Source organism: Emydura macquarii, unplaced genomic scaffold (assembly GCF_026122565.2).
Source record: "Emydura macquarii macquarii isolate MOO-44397 ecotype Brisbane River unplaced genomic scaffold, CSIRO-AGI_Emac_v2 contig_1483, whole genome shotgun sequence".
Taxonomy (NCBI): domain Eukaryota; kingdom Metazoa; phylum Chordata; order Testudines; family Chelidae; genus Emydura; species Emydura macquarii.
The window spans coordinates 22,095,607-22,101,606 of NW_027131620.1; positions in this window are offsets into that span (position 1 = coordinate 22,095,607).

The window sequence follows — 6,000 nt, forward strand, 5'->3', positions numbered from 1 at the left end:
ACAACCAAACACATCAGCTCCAGAACACAACCTCCCTCCAGGGACTTCATTTTCTTTCTTCTTTTTAAATGTTTATTTGATAGTGGTGGAAAAAAATCCCCTCAGAGCCGCTAAACCAGGGATGCAGCATCAGTAAGCCCCCAATATAGGAAAGCTCTTAAGTACGCATTTAAAGTTTAAGCACGTGTTTAAGTACTTTCCTGAATCTGGTGCTAAATCCCTTGCTGTACCACATGGAGCACTGACAAATGTTTTAGAGGATGCTCCCTGCTGGTTCTACTCATATGAGCAAGCAGATGTCTGAGTCCCTGACCAGCATTTCAGATCAACCATATAAAATCCTGTTCCAAAGTATCCACCCCAGGACTTACATAAGTACACCCTAGGACGACAGTTTGGGAGCATAGTCCTGGCAAGACTCCTGTAAAACAATGTAGTCAGTAAATCTGCTTTCTCTTGGCATAACAAATGCCAGGTGTTTAAGGAATTCTGAGACTGGCTTAAAAATCATGAGTTTTCTTTTAAATTGTATATGTTGGGTTCTTTTCTTTGCATTCTGGTTTTTGAGCCTTCAGGATGGTCTCAGGTCTCCTTTTCAGGCTTTCCTTGGCAATCCTGAAAGCTAGAAACTTAGCTTTCATTCAAACAAAAAATGAGATGTTCACATGACTCCCAGGAACTGGGGTTTTAAAAACCACACTAAATCTGGTGGGAGCTGGCAGCACTGTGTATATACTGCAGTGATTGTGCACAGTTGATTCATTTCAGGTGCCCAAAAACCTGGGACACAACAGTCAACGTAAGACTGGAAGAAGACCCAGTGTTTTGTGTTCCCACTGGTCACCGTGCTCTGAATTAGCTGGGGGACTTTACCCAGCTGAGATATGGGGACTCTTCCTTTAAGGAAGGAAGTGGGGTCTAGTGTCTACAGCAAGCGATGGGGAGCTAAGCGTCCTGGGTTCTATTCTCCATTTGGGAAAATCTCCTGCTCCTGTTGCTTCCCTTACTCCTTCGCTCCCTCTCCATCAACTCACTCTCTGTCCTCCATTCGTTAGCATTGCCTCTTCACTGTTGCTCTGGCTTGGCACTTTCTCTCCTCCCATGGGAGAAGTCGAGACTGAGGGAAGGATAGCCCCTTTGTTCTCCCCTTTTCCTCAGCCTGCAGCAGCAGTCACAGACAGAAGGGGAGTCCAGAGCCCCCTTGGCCTGCCTGGAGGCAAACACCAGCTGATGGAAGAGCTCCCCTGCGGGGCAGTGCATAGTGCCTGCCAGCAGGGGGTGTAGCTATGCACACCCACAGCTTTGGGAACCCGCTGGCAGCTGGTTCTGAGCCAAGAGGTGCAGCATACATGGAAAGTGTTAGTTGTTGCTCATTACTCAGCTGCTCCTCTCCCCTCCTCCCTGTGGCTGCTGCCCTCCTTTGGATATTTTTGCAGATGAAAAATAGCCTTTGAAGTATGGCCAAGGTCGCATTTCTCTCCAAAGCAATTTCAGCACCAGGGCCGCACCATAGCGCATAATAATGGCTGTTCACACAGGTACCGTGGGGCCCATCCTGCTGGGGAGATAGTGACCCAGGGAGCATGCTGTGTGTGGGGACAGTAGTACTTGGGGAGGAGAGGGGGCAATGCCTCTGGCACTGATTAATCTTCTCCGCTTCCCCCACCCCCCAACTCTGCCCATCTGCCATACTTCCAAACAAAGGCAGCCTGGTCCAGTGCCTACAGCATCCAACTGGTATTCTGAGCCAGGTCTCCTGCCAGTGACTTGCTGTGGGACCCTGGCTGGTTCATTTCACCTTTCTGTGCCTGTTTCCCGTCTCACCCGTGGAGGCAGGAGCTGTCGTGTGTGTGTACGTACAACACCTAGCACAATGGGGCCCTGATCTCGTGTGTGATATCCATATTGCTGTACCATTGCATGACTGGACTACCTTATGGCACTGGGACAAAAGATACCCCTGTGTTCACGCCCTACAACACTATTGTTGTAATGTTTGTATAAGAGACGCCTTGTGAGGTATCACTAAAAACTCATAATTTGCTGATCAGTAGTATCAAGGCAAAACACACGTAGCAGCATAATATGTGAAGTTATAAAATAAGCTGAAATCATGACCAAAAGTCTGTTTTCCAGATAAGTCTGGGGAGCGGCTAAGCCAGTTCGTTAGAGACAAAGGACCAGCTGATGCCTCAGCCAGGTGTAAACAAGGCTGACAAACCACTGTCTGCTAAGTGGTCATTCTTTGGCAGGAAGTGGGGCAGGAGCAAAAATGTACATCTTAGCAAATAAACAGCCTGGACTTCCTTTCCACAGAGACTGTCTGTCACCTTGTTCCCAGCTGGAAATGCTTCTCAGAGGGGGGACAGGACTATAAAAAGAAAGGAGAGACACCCCCCTCTCTCTCTCTCTCTCTCTCTGCCCATCGCATTTACTGCATCTGACGAGATAAAGGAAGCAGCTTTTGGACTCTGGGGGAAGGGTCCTGCCTAAAGAGGTTGGTCAGTAAGACTGTTGAAAGCAGGTGGTGAAAAAACTTTGCTTTGAATCTAATATAGTTAGGCACCAGTAAGGGTTTTATCTTTATTTTTCTTACAACCATTCCTGACTCTTATGCCTCATTACCTGCAATCACTTAAAATCTATCTCTTCGTAGTTAGCAAACTTGCTTTATCTAATCCAGTGTGTTCAAGGTGGAGTATCTGAATAAATCCATTTGGGGTAACAAGCTGTGCTTGTATTATTCCCTTAAGGCTTAAAGGAATAATGAACTCAGTATATTTGTACTGTCCAGGAGAGGGCTGGGCAGTACAGGTCATATGTTTCTGGGGGGGAGTGTGGTGGAGTCAGCCCTTGGTAATCTTTAAAGCTCTTAGGAGTCAAAGTGGTGGCTGGCTGCTTGGCTGACGCGCACACAGACGTGGCTGGGTGTGACTTACATGCTGGAGCAGTCCGGGTTGGAGGCTACATCAGCAAGGTGTTGTAAAGGGCACCCCAGGTTTGAGGGCAGGAGTGGCACAGCTATTCACTGGTCTGGACTGTATACTGGTATGTCTGACATCCTCTTCATGCGTGCGCGCGCACGTGCACATACACACTCACACATGGGCCTCTGAAAAAGAATTGCCCTGCTGAATTGTACCAGACAGGGGTAGTGGCTCTCTACTAATAGAAAAATGGGGACCAGGACAAAAGAATCGTCAAACCCATTTTCACTCACAACCTAGGAGAAGATTTGAACTTGGGCCTCCACGAGTGAAAGTGGCAATAGTGCCACTACATCTGTCCGCCAGTGCTGCTAATGGGAATTGGATTCTTCTTGCATCAGTGGGAAAATAGGTTCCGTATTATCAATTAGGTCACTCAGACATCAACACTCAGGTAGGTGTTTGCAGATAGCCATTGGCTTATGGATGCTGAAATGTAACAAATGGCAGACTGTGAGCTTTCCAGCCTTGGGTGTAACTAGGAAGAATCAATTCAGATGAAGCTATTTTTTAAAGGGCTCATCAGCCTCCAACCTGCCTCAGGCTGCTTTGCCTCACCTCTGACACCTTCTCTCTCATTCCAGATCTATTAAATTACTGCCTTTCCCATGTTCAAAGCCTTCCTTGTCCTGCGACTTGTCAGCATTCCAGCATCTCTGAGCCAGGCTGGAATGTGCAAATGAATTTCCTTGGGAGAAGTCCAGGTTTGAATGAATGTCCTCCTCCTCCTGAAAGAATAAAGGCATTCAATATAAATGAGATTGTCATCCCTGGAGGGTACAGAACAAAGGGTCTAAAGCAAAACCTTGCAGAGTACAGAGCTGAGCAACAATACCCCATCTTGCTGAGACAGTCCCTTATACCCATCCCTGGTGGCTTTCCAGATGGATGTTAAAGATCCCATGATGCTTTTGGTTAATGGTAGAAGATAATCCTTATGTCCTGGCCAACTTTGCCTGCCTCTCAACGATGCTCAGGGCTGTCCAAGCTGCTGGTGGGCAAGTAAGGGCAGTTCCACTTTCTTACACAGTCGCACTGCCCATATCCATTGTTTTGAAGCGCTCAGATAAACCTGGGGGGTGAGCGGTGCTACATCTCCCTCAGAAGCTATTCAGTCCTGCATATGCCACCTCAGAAGTCCTCGTTGCAGAGCAGGGCTGAAGAACTAGAGTATGCAGACAGAGCCGATCAACCCAAAGAACCAGGGACGGAAGGAAGTAGTGAAGCTCTCAGCACAGCACGTGTCCTATCACCTACTAGCAAAAGAGGACCGCAGCAGAAAGTCAGCAGCTGGTGGCCAACCAAAAGTATCCATAAAGAGTTGTGCCCTAAAAGGTAGGGCTGGGAGAACGTGGATTTCCCCCTGTGGGCTCAAGTTCCAGAATCCAACTGCAGGATTTGTATTCATACTAAAAATTCTTACTTCGAGCAGGGGGTTGTTAATCCGCTGTAGTCGATTTGTCACACACACTTCTCCGAAAACCTAATGGACCAAAATTTGGCTGTAGGGTAACATGATGGGCTTGAGTGGAGGTCCAGAGGTGATGAACTGGGCTCCATGATGCAAAGGGCTGCATGTCCAGACTAATGATAATGCTTATTTCAGATCTATATGGGCAAACTTCAGAGAGACACTCAGGGCCCAAACAGTAATTTCGTAACTGACTTGGGAAAATAAAATCATGCCTCTGGAGCTGAACGTAGCCCCCAGACCTTCCCAGAGCAGCCCTTTTATACCAGAGCCCAGAGGCCTAGAGAGGGTCACTCTTGCACAGGGAACTGATTGCATATACAGCAGTGGGTTGGGTGGTGTACAGTACACACACACATTGGGTGGGCAAATTCCTCATTTGCGCATGCAAAATTGGTCTCTGGACCCCAAAGCATTGGCTTTGCATGTACAAATTGGGTGCAGTCCCACTTTTGGGGCTAGGTCAGCTGAGCATATACTAGGCTAAACTTTCAAAGGGTCAATTGTCCTTTTGCAGTTGTAATTTGCACCTGAATTAAAGTGGGGTGGATTCCTCTGGCAAAGTCCAGATCAAGACTATGGAGGGGATCTTTCCAGGACACACGGACCTTCAGGCTGTTCTGTAGCTTATGCCTTTTCATAAGTGAACTTGGAGCTTTTATTCTCACTACCTAGAGTTGCTCTATATTGTTCTGTTTCAGAGCCAGAGTCACTGGCTCTGAGATTTATAGCTCCATTTGTTGCATGTGTGGGACTTTTTTGCTTACCAAATTATGTCAAGCTATGACAAGTCCCCCACCATTTTCCCTCTGGAGAGAGAAGCTTGTTAAAGCGTGTTCCCAGAATTAATGGATCCATTAGCTCCCTTGACGATGCATAGAGACAGACCTCATTAATTCCCATCTCATTAGGCACTGACTTGCTAAACACCGTGCTTGGCTTTGGTTTGTCCCAGTGCAGCCTGTGAGTCCAGGGGGGAGAAAATGGGAAATGATTTGGCTGGAACCTTTACTATCTCCCTGTTATCTTGCTTGATGTGTCGGGATTTAAAAACAGCCAATTCCAGGTTCTCGCTAGACTCCATCATTGCTCTGAGACTCCCAAATGGCATTGGTAGCCAGAAGCCCACTTTATCAGCTATCCTACACCATGCATGCCCCCTTCCTCACTTCTGCCAGTCACATCTTCATTGCTAGAGGCAAGACTAAAGCTAATGAGGTCTAGCTGGGACTGATCAGGAAAGCCACGCTGAAGGCTGGACTTGTGCAGAGTGAAGCTACCAACCTTCTGAATGGGGTAGGCTGGTGTAACCCAAGGACCTCTCGGTGCTCACTGGCAGAGGGTACAGGGATCCCAAGGGTTCACCAGAAGGGGTCATGTAAGGTCTCTGATAAAAGCTTGTCACACTGTTCCTCTTAATCATTGCAAAATGTATGTATGAGTGATAGTTAAGGAGTTAATTTTTGTACAGATGCATATGTTCTTAAAGCATGTAAGGTGACATGCCTTAGAGTTCCACCAGACAGGAAGTAAAAAATATTT